A 17,204-nucleotide genomic window follows, 5' to 3' on the forward strand; every position below is an offset into this window, starting at 1 on the left:
ATTTTCACTCTTAAAGAGGTGAGAAGCATGCCGGGGCCCCCAGTCAGGCTTGGAATGCCAGCATGGTGTGGAGGGAGAGGCCAGGGACCTGGGGATGCCCGCTGGGAGAGGAGAGAGAATGGGGTGGGGTAGCAAGAAAGAGTGGGGTTTATGGGCGGTGTGGGTGTTTGGTTTCTAGAGGCTTCTCAGAGGGGGACAGTTTGGGATTTTCTTGTGGGGGAAAGGCCAGCTAGAAACTGGATGGAAGAAGGACTGTTGCCGATTCTGGTGGACTTTGGAAGGAGGTCTATTAGGGGAAATACAACTTTGCTGCCCTGAGCCTCAGTGTTCCCATCTGTAAAATTGGAAATTCTTACCCTTATTCTTTTTTTAAAATGATTTATTTATTTATTTGGGAGGGAGGGGCAAAGAGAGAAGGAGAATCTCAAACAGACTCCCCACTGAGCGTGGACCCTATCCCGGGGCTCTCTCTCATGACTCTGAGATCATGACCTGAGCCAAGACCAAGAGTCCATGCTTAACTCACTGAGACACGCAGGCACCCTTGTAAACCCTAGTCTTGATTTCTTCCTCTTTCATGAATGCAAGGCCAAGAGGATAATGGGTATGCAAACCTTTTGTAGGCTAGCCCATGCTGGAGGGGGCATAAAAGCATAGTGGTCCTGACAGACAGAATAATTGCATGTATGTATAAATAAATTGTGGACAGAGATGGTCCCCTTGAACATGCAATATCATTACATAGAATGAGTGGCTAAGTGCCTCTATTTTGTGTATTAATTTCTTTGGATGGTTCCAAACAGACAAAGCAAAGAGATTATTTTTACCCTAGATAATACTTCTGAGACTGCTCTAAGAGATGGTCCTGCAGATTCACAGCATGACAAAATATGATCAGATTTCTAAGAATTGGACAAGATTGAGGGAGAAGGGGAGGATAAAGAGAGGGTCCTAAAATCTTTTCTTTATGAACTCAAATTTTATTTATATTCATAATGAGTACCAAGAAGAAGAAAGCTGTCAATCGGCTGATGACAGTGGGTCCTTAAAGGAAAGAGATAAGAACAGCTAATAATTAGTACATAAATCAATTGCAAGGAAGTGTTTGGATTTGTGATTAGCATACAAGTAATTTGTTGTTTGACATTTTTGAAATTAAGTGTTGGTGTAATTAGCACATAAATCATTTGCACATGGGTGTTCCTGAAGTGTGATTAGACATAAATCGTTTGTATTTGGGGGTTTCTAAGGTGTTTGGTATATCATTAGCACATAAATCCTTTGTACATTAGTGTTTTTAAAGTATTTGTTGTGTAATTAGCACATGAATCATTTGCAACTGCACATTTCAAATTATTTGCTATGTAATTAACATGAAAATCATCATTGGTGCACAGCATTTTCTAAAGTACTTAGTGGGCAGTGAGCACATATTTAATTTGTAAATGAGGGTTTCTAAAGTATCCTTTGTAATTAGCACATATACAAGTTATATATGTGTATGTTTAAGTTGCTTGACTTGTACTTAGCACACAGATCATTTTGTGAATGAGCTCTCTTAAGCGATTTATAATTTGCATAGAAATCATTTATCAATGGGTGTTTCTACAGTACTTGATTTATAATTAACATATATGCAATTTGTAGATGGGTCTTTAATAACTGCTTGAAAAAAGTTCTTCCTCTCTTAAGAGATACTCTTTTATCCTATTTACATTTGCTGAGCAAGCCTAATTGCACTTGTGGAAAGAAAGAATTTATCTGTTGCTGAATTTTTATGCCTTCTTGCTCACTGAAAGTTCAGAATGAATATCCTATTCTCAAAATGCTTCATGTGAGTCTGCTGTTGGTTTGTATGAGACTAAAAGCCTGGTGCCTTTCCAGAGAGTCTGGTAAGATCTCAAGGCCACTTTCATTGAGTTGGAGGTGTCTCATGTGTTCCAGGAGATCATAAAGTATCCTGTCTTGTACACAATAGTGAGGGTCTGATGTAAATAATCACAGGTATGAATAAATATCAACTTTATTCTAATAAGAAGTCCAATTATCTAAAAAATGAATATGAAGGAAATAGAAAAGGGGTTTAAAATCTTGAGCACCTAGTGGGTGCCAGGAATCATCCAAATTGTACTGTGGGAGAAATCTCAATTAATTATGATAACTATCCTGAAAAGGAGTCATGATAGTGTCAGCATTCATCAAAGATGTAACAGAAAGAAACATCCCAGAGTTTAAAAAATCTTGATAATGAGTCTTGAAAACCATCACCACATTATAGATAACATAATAAAAAAATGACCATGACTAGATGAATTCTGGCTTTGAATCTCAAAGGTAAACAAAAAATCCTGTAAAAATTTAGATAGGAATAATTAAACATTAAAAGAAACATTTTACCCTCAAAAGACTAAGAGTTCTCCTCTGCAAAAATAAAGTTCCCCAGAAAGGAATAATAAAAGGATAAAAGTTGTGACCTAAGAATTTTATACCCAGCCAAACTGTTTTTAGTGTATGAAAGCAACAGAAAAAAAAACATTCTTACACATCCAAAGATTTGAAAGACAAACAAACATATTCTCAATTGCCCTTCTTCTTCTTTTTTAAAGTTTTATTTATGTAATCTCCACACCCCACATGGGGCTTGAACTCATGACCCTTAGTTTAAGAGTTGCATGCTCTACCAATTGAGCCAGCCAGGTGTTCCTTATCTGCCCTTCTTGAAAAACAAAATTCTTAGGGGTATTCCAGCCCACAAATGGACAAATCAAAATTCAGAACTCAAGAATGGCTAAATGATGATCCCAAAGCATTTGTGCCAAAACCATTTCTAGGTTTGGATAGAGCAAGAGATTCCATCTGAATAGTGCAGTCAACAATATGGCTTACTGTGTGGTCCTGGGAAAGAAAGAAAGGAAATACAGTTGAGGGAGATTCTCTATGGCTGACTTCTCCCCTGGAACAGGAACAGGTTGGGGGTAGAGCAGAGTCCAGTTGGATTCGTGAGTTCGGTCCAAACTCCTCCACCTCAGTTTCCCCATCTACCAGAAAGGAGGAAATAAATGAAATAGTTAGGGTACCTCCAGTCACAAGAGACTCCCCACCACCCAGTATTCAGAAAGTCTTGCGACTGTGTAATTAAGTGCCATGCTTTGCCAAATCATTTGTAGTGGGGATTCCCAGCCTTCAGTTCATAATCCAGCTGGCTCTGTCTGTGTCAGCAATGCTGTAATTTCCTTAAGATTTCGCCTTAAATAAATAAATATGTTTATTTAATGAACACATGTGTTTTATATCTAATTTAATTTATAATCATTTTATGAAATAAAAAATCATAATTAAACTATTTATTTTAAAAGGTTTTACTTATTTATTTATTTATTTATTTATTTATTCATTCATTCATTCATTCATAGCATGATCAGTGGCAGGAGCAGAGAGAGAGATTCTCAAGCAGACTGCACGCTGAGCACAGAGCCTGACTTGGAGTTCAATCTCACAACCCTGAAATCACGACCCAAGCCAAAATCCAGAGTCAGGCACTTAACTGACTGATCTGCCCAGGCACTCCATTATAATTAAATTACTAAAATAAAATACTTTAATGTAATTTTAATATTTTCTTTATAAAACATACTGTTTCCAAAAGCTAATTTATGTGACCACTTGAAGTGGAAAGCCCTCATCACCAGCCATAAATAGAAGGTGACCACAAATAAAAAAACAATGAAAATATTGAATTTTGCCATTAATGGGATATACAGGATAATTTTGCTATTGTTAGTTTGCATTTATTTTGTCTCTTTTTCTTTTGTATTTTAGATGCGGCTTTGAAATGGGATGTAATTTATAGTGAATGATCTTTCCCAATGAATCAGGATCCTTTTTCTTTCTTAGGGGTATGCAGAGATAATGATACACCTTGCAGTCAAGGTACCCTATAGCTGGTGTACAAGAATACAGTAATGCCATGCTATTATAGGTGGCTGGTTAGATGCCATGTCTTGCTCAAAGTTCTGTATCTGACGCTTTCTTGCTGCTAAAAAGGGAGATTAGCAAGTGCTAGACAGGTGTTAAAAACAGGGCAGTAGCAAGCGGGGTCTTCCCACGTAATCTGGAAGATCGAAGGGGATTTGTAAAAGGCCTCTCTCATTCCCTGTGTCTACCCCCAGCCCCAGAAGCAGCTCCTCACACATTCAGGGAAGAGCAGGGATGTATAGAATTCTTAACCAAGCTTTCTCCCAGTTGACTGTCCTTAAAAGAACAGGCAAAGTTTAGCTGGTCATCGCCCCAGTCTCACCACTAAGCCAAATTTGCCCAAATGTGAGAGGATTGTCTCCAAGCCTCCAGGAGCAGGATGTGTCCATATACCTTTAAAGCAGAACACAACTGGGGCTCAAGGATCTCTTTAATGGTGTCAGTGAAGAAGCCCAGGCTCAAGGAGGCTTTCTGGGCTGTTGCTGGTTTGGAGCAGAGCCCTGGACGCTTAGGTCTTCCTTCACTCTATGCTCACTGCTCCCTGGACACATGAATAACTCATAAAATGTAACTATTGCATCTCAGACCTTGTCAGCAATGGTGGTGGAAACACTGACGGGGTTTAAGGGGGGCACGTAAGGGTGGGGCACTCACTGGGAGAGGGCATGAAACCACATGGCAAGCTCTCTGTCCACACCAGCAAAGCTTCAGAGAGGGGCACAAAAGCTACTTTTACGACTCAGGAAGTTGAGAAGTTGTTTTCTAAACATAAAACTGGCATTGGAATGCCTGAGTCACTGGACTTTATTTAAACCAAGTGAGATTAGTCGGTTGCCCAGAGGTAGATATTAGGGGACATCTAACTGTTAGCTTTTTGTCTGGTATCCTTAAATAACCCAAAGTTAATGTTTCTCTCTCGAGATACAGACACATATATACGTATGTATTGACTAAACATTGAATATGTATATATTCAAATGAATATATATTGAATAATTAAATAGAAATTGAATATATGTTCAATAATATATATTGCATAACCGAATATACACTAAATATATATAATGAATGATTAAATATAATCAGTGGTAGTGTAAATGAAGAACTGAATAACATTGATGTATTTTCAATTAGTCATCTACGTATACATATCATGATATTATATCCTATACAATGTATATCTCCCACACAAAGGCAGTGGAGCGTTAAAAGCAAATCCCACAAAGTCAACAGAAACGATGTTCTTAGTCGGATTCTGATCGATTATCTCCACTCCGTACTCTTCTCTTTCCCAAATGTCTTACCATGAGTGTTTATTGATTCTAGAATCAGAAAAAAAGGGCAAACATAAGAATTTACAGTATTTACATAACTAGCAATTTTAAGGGTGTTTAAAAAAAAAAAACTCTGTCACTAAGGCTGGTCACTCCTGGGTGGCAGGTTTGAGGTGATTTTTATGTTTTTCCCATTTTTTAAAACATATTTCAAAATTTTCTTTCTAAACCACAGATTCATTTTTTGGTGAAGGCAACAGTATGTTATTTCCAAATTATTAACAAAAACAGCTGGATTCAGCTTATCTGTAAGTAGTCTACCCCAGACTTTGCAATTATAGGGACAGATAATATATAGGGTATGGTATACATGTATGTGTATGTGTGTCTACACACAGATATATATATTAATTTAGTTTGAAAAAAGATCAAATAATCTATGACAGAAAGAGTCTCAATTAATACACTATCGGGCCCAGAATGGACTGTATCTCATTCCAGCACTCATGTTCCTCCCTAGGTCCCTCTCAGCCTGAACTGGAAGGCCCCTTAATGCAAGCCGTTTTTAATGGTTTTTGCTTCCAAACTGGCTTTCTAAGGAAACAGTCTCAGCAGGTCAACAGAGTGAGAGCAGCCCAGAGTGAGTTTGGGAGGGGAGATTTCCAGATTAAGTTACAGCTGCAGGGGAAAGCGGACTGAGCATGTTTTCTAAATAAGCCTCGACACAGCCTAACTGAACATCCCTGCTTTATTTCTCCTTGTTAGCTCTGACCTCTCTCCCCTCACCCAGAGCTCTGCCATGCACTCAAGCCTAATTTGTCCAAATAAAACCTGACTGTTTTGTAAGCCCGGGTGAAAGAGACATATTTGAATACATCTTTAAAGCCAAATATTATCTACACACACATAGAGAGTCAGAATTCTGTTCTTACTCTATGAGCCTCGATTGAAAAAGAAGAGCAGGAGGGATAATTTTGTTTCAGGGTTGATTCCCTGGCTGTGTGGCTTTAGGTAAATTCCTTGCTTCCCTTGAGCTTTTCAAAACGACCTACGAGTGTTCCCTACTAGTGCTGGCATTTTTGATTGTTTATGAGAAATGAGGGGACCCATAGGCATGCTAAATGCTCCTGCATGTATGCACACCCTTCATCCTACCACGTCATCCATCCATCCATCCATTCATTCAGTCAGTCAGTCAGTCTGGCCCTTGTGTGAGCAGCAAGGTGATGAGGTTAAAGGGAAAGTATAATCAGATAGACCTGTATTCAAATCTCTGTTCTGTAAACTTGGACAGCTCCCACAAAGTCTTAGGTCCTCCGTTACCTGCTCTGTGAGTAGATAGAGCACAATCCACTAGCATCAGGACAGATGATCCATGCAGAGGACCCATTGGAGGATCTGGTACACAATAACAGCCAAGATGACATCACTTTCAAAGGCCCTCTTCACATTCTTTCTTTTACTGAAACTTGACTATAAAAGGACTTTTGCTCCCAGCCAAGAGGAAGTCACAGGGTCTGGATTTACCTTCCCATCAGAAAACAAAATAAAAATCAGATGAAACAATGGTTTTCAAGACAGTGCACACCAGCCAACAAAGCCCTCTAGGGGAGTCCTACAATCACCCCAGCTTATTGCTCGGAGAGAGATTCCAGCCATGGCACAGAGAGGGGGAGCCCCAAGCAGATTAGGGGTGTTCCCGAGTCATAGAGATGGGGCTGGGTGTCCAGGAGGCCAAGAAAGTTACAGCTTGCAGAGAAGCAAACTAGACAGGAAAGACTTGCAAATACAAAGAACTACAGAGATTTACAGAGGGTTATCCTCCAGTATTTGGCCAAATCCCTATCAACAGATGCTCATGAGAAAATGACCTGAGGAGAAGGTGAGTGCATGGAAGGCACATCCAGGAATAACCCCTGTCTGCTCAGGCAGACCTTGCAGAGGAGTATTACCTTGGTACTGGGCAATAATTAGTCTCAAACCAAACACCTCCTGTGTCCCACATGACAAAGCTTACAAGCAAGAACTCAAAGGATCAAACTCTTTCCAAGTATCTTAAGCACATCCAGGAACAAAGCCTCCACAAAATTTATAGAAACAACGAAAATATCCAGCCATTGCAAGGGTGAAATTCACAATAGTTGGCCTGTGTTGCAGGTATTATCAGGCATGCAAAGAAGTAGGAACATATAGCCCATAACGAGGAGGGAAATCAATCAGTTGAAACTGACCCTGAGATGACAAGAACATTACAAGGGCTTTTATAATTATATTTCATATATGCTCAATACCCTAGAGGGGAGACTGAGCACATTAAGTGGAGACATGATAGATATTCAAATGAATTCCAAAAATGAAAAAAAAAATGCAACGTCTGGGTTGAAAAAATAGAGCAGTTGGCATTAACAGCAGCTTAGACATTGCAGCAGAAAATAATAGTGAACATGAAGACACAGAAATTTAAAAAAAATTGTTTAAGTTAAACACAGAGAAAAAGAGAATTTAAAAATGGAACAGAGCATTAGCAAGCTGCAGAGAAACTTCAGGACACTCAACACCCATGAACTTGGAAGCTCTGAAGGAAGGCAGGGGACAGAAAACCTTTGAAGAAATTTTATGACTGAATATCTTCCACAGTGAAGCAGTCCCATTAAAGTATGGAAAGAAAATAAAAATGCGTCTACAGTTCTATGTCCAGGGAAAATATATTTTTTTTAAAAACAAAGGGGAATATTTTCCAAAGAAGGACACATGAAAGTTGAAACAATTTCTCCAGGAGAAATGTTAAAAGAGGCCCCGTCAGGCAGAGAAAAACATCATACCGGGGGGAATGTGGGCATATTAAAAAATAAAGAGCACCAGCATTGGCCACTGCATAGACAAAAATCTTTACAACCTTGGGTTAGGCAAAGCATCTTTGAAACAACACTCAAATCATGATCCCCTAAAAGAAAATATTGCTACGTTGGACCTTATAAAAATTAAGAACTGCTCTTTGAAAAAAAAACAATGCTAAGGGAATGTATGTATACACAGACTGGAAGAAAAATATTTGCACAAGATGCATCTGAAAAAGTGCTTTTATCCAGCATATACCAAGAGTTCTCAAAAGTCAATAATAAGAAAACAACAACAACAACAAAAAACTGATTTAGAAATGGGCACCAGCTCGAAACCAATGCTACAGTTACTTCCAAAGTAAAAGTCTGATTAGCAAAATGGACCAAAAAAGGTTTTTCAGGCATCTAAGCAGAGTAAGTATACAGGTGGCAAATAAGCACATGAAAAGATGCTCGACATTGTTCATCACCAAGAGAATGCAAATTCAAATCACAATGAGATACCACTGCATGCTTATTGGAAAGTCCAAAATTTCAAAGGCTGTTCCTGCCAGGTGTTGGTGAGGCCATGGAGAAACTGGAATTCTCACCTCTTGCTGTTGGGAATAGAAATAGCACAGCCTTTTCAGACAATGGTTTGCAGGTTTAAAAATCTTTAAAAACATACCACTACCAGATAATCAAGCTATTGCACTCCTCATTTATTTACCCATGATAACTGAAAGCATACGTCCACACAAAGACTACACCAATGTTCACAGCTCAAAAGTGTCACAGCTCAAACTGGGAGCACTCTAACTGATCCATGAGCCTGCTCCCCAGCCCGCTGGGAAGCAGGCTCATGGATCAGCAGACAGATGCTCTTATACAATGGAATACTATTTAGCAATAAAAAGGAATGAACTATTGATACTTGCTAACCCTTGAATGAACCTCTAGGGTATTATGCCGAGTGAAAGAAGCCAGACACAAAAGATGATGTGCTGTATGATTCCATGCATACAGAATTCTAGAAAAGGCAAAGAAATCTGTCATGACAGAAAGCAGATCAGGGGTTGCCTGGGACAGAAGGCAGTGGGAGTGGAGGTTGAAAGCAGAGAGAGAGATTATAAAGTGGCCCAAAGAGATTTCCGAGGGAAATTGGTACATTTATGATCTCAAGGGTGGTGATGGTTTTATAGTGTATACATGTGTCAAAATCAATGAAATAAGAAAGCATTAAAAAAGTAAACATGATCACGGACTCGAGCTCCTGGCAAGTTGTACCCACTGTGAGCTCTTGAGCATGGAGACTACACCAGTTCTCCTCCCAAGCATTTGTGGCACGGGAGGCAGTAGGCACAGCCTCAACTGTTCTCATGGCGTTGATCTGAGTTCAAATCCCCACTCTACCTCATGCTTGTCTTGAGAATCAGAACAAGTTACTTAATTTCTTGGAGCCTCAGTTTCCCTTTCTGTAAAGTGGGCACACGAGCTGACACCCAGATGTTTATTATCGCTTGTATAATGATCAGTCCACAGGTCCAGCCTCACCTTGGCCGACGGGGGGAGCTCTCCATGTTCATCTCATTCTCCTTGGGTAAAGAGCGTTGTCATATGCCATCTGGCACAGAACTACTCACAGGTGACCAGAGGCCACTTTCCAAATCCCAGAGACCCTGTCTCAGTAGACGTGTTGGATGAGCAGAGCCCCCTCCCTAGTCACTGCCTACTGCCTAGCACAGGGAGGAGCTGCCATGGCTGTCCCTCGCTGCCTCTGACTTTTGGGAAGAGACCCCTTCTCTCCTGGGCTGCCCAGCCTGTCCTGCTTCTGAGGCAGGGGCTTGATGAGGTCTAGACAGCTAGTGAGGGTTTAAGGGTTTGGCTGCTAGGAGGAAGAAATGAGAAAATGCATGGGCAGTGCTTGTGGCAAGCACTTAGTAATGAATTGTCACTGTTATCAACACGGCGTTTACGACGGTGAGTTCTTGAGGGCAGATCTGGCTACTGCCCCCCACCCCCTTCCCTGTTCCCACCGCATGGCCTACAAGTGCTAAGTGCTAAGTTTCTATTTAGCAAGTGAAAGAAGGAAGGAAGGAACACAGGCTTGATGCTTCAAAGGTGCTTACTGTCACCACCCTCACCAGGACCCCTAAGGAGGGACTTGGGGGCAGTGGGCGGGTGGAGGCAGTCATTGGTGTCCCAGGAACCACCCAGAAAAGTCCAGGGAATAGAAGGACAGGGGGTGGGGGAAGAAAACTTATTCCACAGCAGGAAACAGAACGTTGCTTGTATTCCTGTAGTCTAATATCTTGAATCCTTAATCAAATCTATAATCTAAAATTCAAAAAAGGGTTTGCGAAAAACATGGGTTTCTGCATGCTAAACAGAAGCTTGGGTCCCGGTGGAAATGCATCCATGGTTTTGTTCTACACAGAGCCAGGAAAAGGGGAAGGTGGAGGAAACAGTAGCAATAATACTAATAGTATCTGGGCACCATTCTCATTTACAGGGGAATTGCAGACTCAGAGAGGTAAAGTGACTGCCCATGGTCACAAAGCACATAAGTGACCGGCCAGGGGGAATCCACCCCAATCAGCTTGCAGAGCCCAACTATGTCTCCTCTGTTCCAGGCTGCCCCAAGACCCCTTCCCTCCTGTTATACACCTAGTGGGAATATTGGTTAATGGCCCAGTTAGAAGAAGTATCCCAGCAGATCTGTGTGGCTGCAGCCCCTCCTGTCCTTGTCCCTGGCTGGCTCATCTCTGGAGAATGGAGTGACCCTTGAGCAGCCACAGTGGCCTCTTGGTAATAGCCTGAGCCTAGAGAATAAGGAAGCTGTTTTGACCCATTGGAGAGGACTTGATGGTATAAGTGTCCATGGAGAAAGATGGGCCAGGGGTGGCAGGAGGCCAAGGCTTGTAGATAGAAGGAGTGAGGGACAGAGGTGGGAGGGAGGACTGGAAGAGAACTGTTGGCAGAGTCAGAAACATCAGGACTCCTCACATGTGCTGGGCCTTTGCATATGCTGTTCCCTCTGCCTGGAACCCTATTCTGCCATCTCCCTATGGTCCTGAGGCCACAGTCCTGGCCTCACCTCTTCACTGCAGGTCCTTCTTCCTGTTCCCCATATCTGTCTCCCTCCTCTATCTATTTTTCTCCCTTATCATGTATTACTTTCTAGGGCATCACATATTCACTTTTATTTCCCTTTCAACTTGTTTTGGTCATTGCATAAATATACCCTTACTTGCTCACTGTTTTTTTACTGGTGGCCACTGGGGTTTTCAATCTTCTGCCAAGGGTCCATCCCTGTGCATACATCTTTGGCCATTATGTGGTGACTTCCTTCAGATAAAAATTTGCTGGTGGTGGGGTGGCAGAATCAAAGCTACCCAGCATCTTTTGGACATAGTTCCTTGTGAATTAGTAGCAGCCACTCAGACCAGAAGAGGCCAGTTGACATGTTTTGTGTAAACTTCAACCAACCCTGCTTTGACTTGCCATCTTGTTAGAAAGAAGTGTGACCCAAGCCCAGTGTCATAGTGGTAAATTGGAACAACGACCCCAAACCTTCAGTTCACCCTTCATCCTTGCCCTTTACTACCTGACCTTTTAGAACCCTCCCAACACTCCCAACACTGACTCAGAACCACCCATGTGGCATGCTTCTGCCAATTCCCCTGCCTTCAGCCCAGGGGATACAAACAAAGGCTTGAAATGCACTTTCATGGCTGTGCTTGCTCTCTTCTGCCCCCTGCGGTCACTAGGGGAAGTACTGTAGAAACCAGCCTTCTGGAGGATGAGAGACTGGTGGAACAGAGCCTGGAGGCCTGACTTACCCAAGCTGAGGCCAGCCTAGATTAGCCGACAGCCAGCCAAACCCCAGACGTACGTGTGATCCCAGCTGAGACCAGCAAAGTCACCAGGCTCATCACCCTAGATGCATGAGTAATACAAGCTCATCATGTGTTGCTGAGACTGTCACACAGCACTTAGTCTATCAATAGATAACCAATGCGTGCACCAAGCATGGCAGTGAACCCATTTGTTTAGAATCTCACTGTTTTACCAACCCCGGGAGCTTTTGTGCTAACCCTGTGCAGAGCTGGATATACTCTGGGATAGCTCAGTATGGGCATTTGTAAGAATTCTGATTCTGCTCATGAACTACGGGGACTCACCCCTGATTCTAGGATGAGGCAGAGCACAGAACAAGATTTTAAAGGAGAGAGGAGGTCAGAGGCCCTTAAAGGAACATAAAAGTGATGAATGGCTTCAGGTCCATGAGCACTGAATTGTATGTTAGAGGACAGCCCAACCCTGTCTCCAGCCCTTGTCCACAAACATACACGGCTCATCTCTTCTGCCCCAGCCAAGTTTATCTGTGCAGGAGATTTTGCTCCTTTTGCAAGGCTCCAGAGATCAGCACTGGGGTACTTCACAAGGCTTAGGTTTCAGCTCAATAGCTATGAGAGTGAATGAGCCCCCCATCATTGGAGGCACACAAACAAAAACAGCCCAAACAACTCGCTGTTGAGGAAACTGAACAACAAATGGAGGTGGAGGGAGGATGAGATGATTACTCTCCCAAATGTCAGCCCAGGATCTGAGCTGATATCATCAGATCATGACAGGGGAGAGGATATTGAATTGCCTGTTCTGAACTATGTCATCCAGACTTACCTTGTATAGTTAGGGATTTCTGATGAGAGAGAGCGGAGAAAGTCACCTACAAACAAAAGTGTTAACCTTGAAATAGACGTGCATGGGAATTGACCCATGTTTGTGTGTGGTGTGAAGGGTACAGCATGACAGAGAGGGCAGAGTCACTGGCCACTGGTCTGCAGAAAGTCTGCATGGTACAGTGAAGTGATCAGCTTCTGAGATGAGATCTCAGGGTGGATCCAGGTGAGCTGCTGTTGTCCAGCGCGGCTTAGGGCCAGCCTTCCTTCCTTCCCTTTGTTCAGTGGCGATATCAGCACCTGGCTGGCTGTCCCCAGCCCCAGCCTGAGTTTCTGTCCTGGGGTGCTCATCTCTGCACCTCGTGGCTTGCTGGATCCCCTGGCGAACCTCTTCCATGCTGCGTGCTCCCTTTTCTACATGCTTCCGTGGAGAAAGTTCCCAGGTTGGTCCACGCTCACCTCGTGAGTGAGACTCAGAGGAAGAAATCAGATGGAGAAATCAACTTTGCAGGAAGCTGCACACTCTCCATTAGTCAACAACAAAACTGATAGCAAAAACTGGGCATGGACATGGATCATCACAGTGGCCCAATGAGGGAGAAATGGCCGCTGTCAGTCTCACTCTGCAGGTGAGGAGTTTGAGCTTGGAGACACTGAGCCACCTGTCCAAGGTCATGGAGCCAGTAAGGGGACCCATTGTCTATCCACCCTCTCCAACGTCTTTGACCATTCCTTACACCAAAGTAGCATAGAATGAGTGAAGAACGTGGCCGCTGCTGGGACAAGAACAAAAATCCCTCCCAAGCAAATCTCATCCAGAGCCTGGAACTCAGGAAGGAGATGTTCACACTCAGCTTCCATCTCTCCTATCCAGACTCTCCAGAAGCTCTGGGCCTTGAGGTTACCTCCAGGAGCAGTTAGGACAGGCTGAGCTGGGTTTCTGGAAGAAAACAACCCCCCTGATCTCCAGGGCTTAAGATACAGGTCAATTTCTGGTAGATGAGGCGTGTTCCCACAGGCTGGCTAAGGCTCTGCTCAGTTCTGTCTTCACTCTGGTGCAGGAAGAGCTACAAGGTTTGCACGGCTCATTGAAAAATGAAGATTCAAACATGGCTCCAAAGTTATAAGAACTCAAAGATGGCTGAATGGAGAATGAGACCAAGCGCAGGGTGCTTCTGGGTGTGGAATCCTGGGTGTCCATGCAGCTTACACACCCTAGAAGCTGGATCGGCAGGGGGGTCAGCCTGGAGATGCTGCCATCACCAGAGTAGAAGCAACAGGGGGGCCTTTGAATCATGCTGTTTAAGGCCCCCCACCTTGGGGTACTTTGGAATGGGGCCCTGGGCAAGGAATGTATGCCTATCATCCTAACTGTCTTTTCCAAATGCCTCCCCAGTCTGTAAGACCCTACATTGCCAGACCCTGCCCACTTCTTAGCCCCATCCCAAACCAACCTTCGCTGTCCTCCCTGCCCTCCTGCAACTCTGCCTCCTTTCTGCCTCCTTTTGCTCTTGCCATTCACTCTGCCTGGAGTGCCCTCGCTCCAGACAAGTGTGGGTCCTTCCCATTCTTCATGTCACCACTAAAATGTTCCATCCCTGAGAAGCTGTTTCTGGAGCCCCATCCAAAAGAGCTCCTCCTGTCTCCCTGTTCTCCCAGAAATGACCCTTTGCCAGCTTCCATCAAGCAACCCAATGATTTCATTTCAGACATTTTTCACCATTAGTGATTATTTTCTTTCTCTACCATGTTGTTGTCTGCCTTCTGAACTGAAACTTAAGCTCCTTAGACCACATGAAAGACAAACTTTAAGGTGGCCCCCAAGAGCCCCCACCTCCTAGTACTCACAATCTTGTGTGATACTCTCCCTTTGGGTGTAGGCAGGATGTCTCTAAGCCAACAGAGTAGGAACAAAGGGGATGCCATGTCATTCTCATGATTAATTTACATACAACTATAAGGACCACCTCACTGAGATATTCTCTCCCTTGCTGGCTTTGATGAAGTAAGTAGTCATGTTGCAAACTGTCCCATGGAGACACTGACATGGCAAGGAACTGAGCACAGCCTCTAGCCAACAGCCAGCAAGAAACTGAAGTTCTCATTCTTCAGCTTTCAAGGAACAGAATTTTGCCAGCAAGCAGGTGACATGGGGCCAGGTGCCCCTTGACCTGAGAATGCAGTCCTGAGTAACATCTTGATGACAGCCTCAGCAGAGATCCTCAAGCAAAGGACCCAGCAAAGCCGGGCTGGACTTCTGACCCACAGCATCTATGAGCTATTTCTTACACAGCAGTAGATAATTAATACAGACAATGACCCCACTCTGGTCGGTTTGCTGTGTGCATGTATGTTATATACACGCACATGTATATACTTAACATATGAATTAGACTTTCTTATGCACATGAAAGACAGCCAGAACTAGACTTGACTTGTGGATGGGTTTTATTTTATTTTTTTTTTTGTTTTTTTTCCATCATTTTGCTCTTGGCCTTCCTCCTTTACTTATCTTTTATCACCTGTAAAGGGATACACTGAATTAGATGGTCTCCGGGATCTCTTGCAGTTTTACCTTTTATTCTTGTCTTTGAAAAAGAGTCCCAGAAATGCTAACTTTTCCAAAGGCTATTTTTTTCCCCTTTCGGCTGGCCTCAAAAACATGTATGATTGCTCAACTTAATATAAGTAAAATAAAGACAGAATGAGGGAGAGAGCGTGAGCACAAGAGAGAGAGCCAAGCCAGGCAAGTCCTCTTGGCTGAAGTCTGGCGAGATGCTTATTTAATATTACGAGCAGGGTGAACAATTAGGACATTCTCTCCTTGCGCCTGCAGACTCCATCTTGGAGACTAATAGATATTTACTTAGTCTTGTCAGTCGTGCTGTGTTTAATATTTATCCATCACGGGGAGCTACTGCATGTTAAATGTCAGCCTCTTGATTTCAACAGCTCAGAGCTACACGGGCGGAACTTCACAAACAGCCCCAGTGGCCCGGTGCCTCCAGCCTGACCCTCCTTCCTGGAGAAGCCACGCCCTGAGTCTGTGCGGTGCCCGGGATTGGCCACTTGTTGGGGACCCCCAGCCTCCCCCGCTGAGGGCCTGACCGAGGTGCCTCCAGCCAGGTGTTCCGTTTGGGGTGTTGGTCGCTGTCAGGGACAGCAGAGCGGGAAGGCGGGAGAGACCTTAACCTTCCGGTGGCTGACATTCGCACCCAGGATCATGCCAGCTTCAGAGCTCTGAATCCTCCTTAAATCTTCAGCCCGGATGCCATCTGCATTGCTCACGTGCCCTTTCGGATCCTCTCTGCACCTTTTTCTGCTGCTGCATACCCAGGAAGCTGTCTTTCCTGGGTTATCAGTTGTTTCTCTTGACCTTCAACTTTTGGCTGAGGGGAGCCAATAGGGAGCCCTGTGGGAGATCTGAGGGCGCGGCAAGAGAGGCAGGGGTATTTCCTCCCTTGTCCTGTTCTTCCTCCCTGCAATGTTGCTACAGGCTGGTTTCCTCACTTGCCCAAAAGCCTTAGCAATACCTGTCTGGTGGCCCTTCCCACTTAGCCGTCTCTCTTCCAGGTACCAGTGATCCCTCCCTACTTCACCGTCAGACCCGGGAGTGGAAGCAGCTCCCCACTATTACTGACCTTGGGTGCTGCATCATTCCTGGTGGTTTCCCTCTATAATGCCCCTTTCTGGTGAATAGGCTCTTTATGAAATGGTCCAAATTTGAACTCTGCCATCTGTTTATACATCCCTGAAAGTTAATTGTTATCTTTCACAGAAGAGGAAACTGAGGCTTGTAGAACTTGGATGACTTGAGTGAGGTCCCAAAGAAGTTATGGGCAGAGTTGGAATCTTCCTGGTGAACTCTGATGCCATCTAATCCATTGGCCATAGGTCCAAATATGGCACTTGAATGATAATTTCCAAATGTGCCCGGGTATGGCTCCGGCCCCTATCCACATGCATAAATGTTTGTCTCTTCTGCCTCCAATCAAGTTAACCTGTGCAGGAGTGATTGTTCCTTCTGCGGGGCTCTAGAAATTACCTTTGGGATGGTTCATAATGTTCAGATTTGGGCTTAATAGCTATTAGGGTGGTGAGTTCCCTTTCGCTGGAGGTATACAAACAAAAATAGGCCAGTTCGAAGGTTTGTACAACAAGTGAAGGTGGAAGGGGGATGAGGTGATTAGCCCCCAAAATACCAGCCTAGGATATGAGCTACTCATCCTCAGATCATGATGGGAGAGAGGAAATGAAAATGCAGATTTCTGGGTCACACCCTTGGAAATTCTGATCCCACAGGTCTGGGTAGGGTTCAGACTTCTGCATTTTATATGAAAACCTGCCCGAGGTTTTACCTGTACATTCCACATTGTCCGAGGTCCCTTCCAGCTTGGTGACTAGGTAACTCCAAGCTCAATCCTTCATGGTGAAGACTATGAGGTCACTTA

The sequence above is a fragment of the Lutra lutra genome, chromosome 12, assembly GCF_902655055.1.
Source record: "Lutra lutra chromosome 12, mLutLut1.2, whole genome shotgun sequence".
NCBI lineage: Eukaryota > Metazoa > Chordata > Mammalia > Carnivora > Mustelidae > Lutra > Lutra lutra.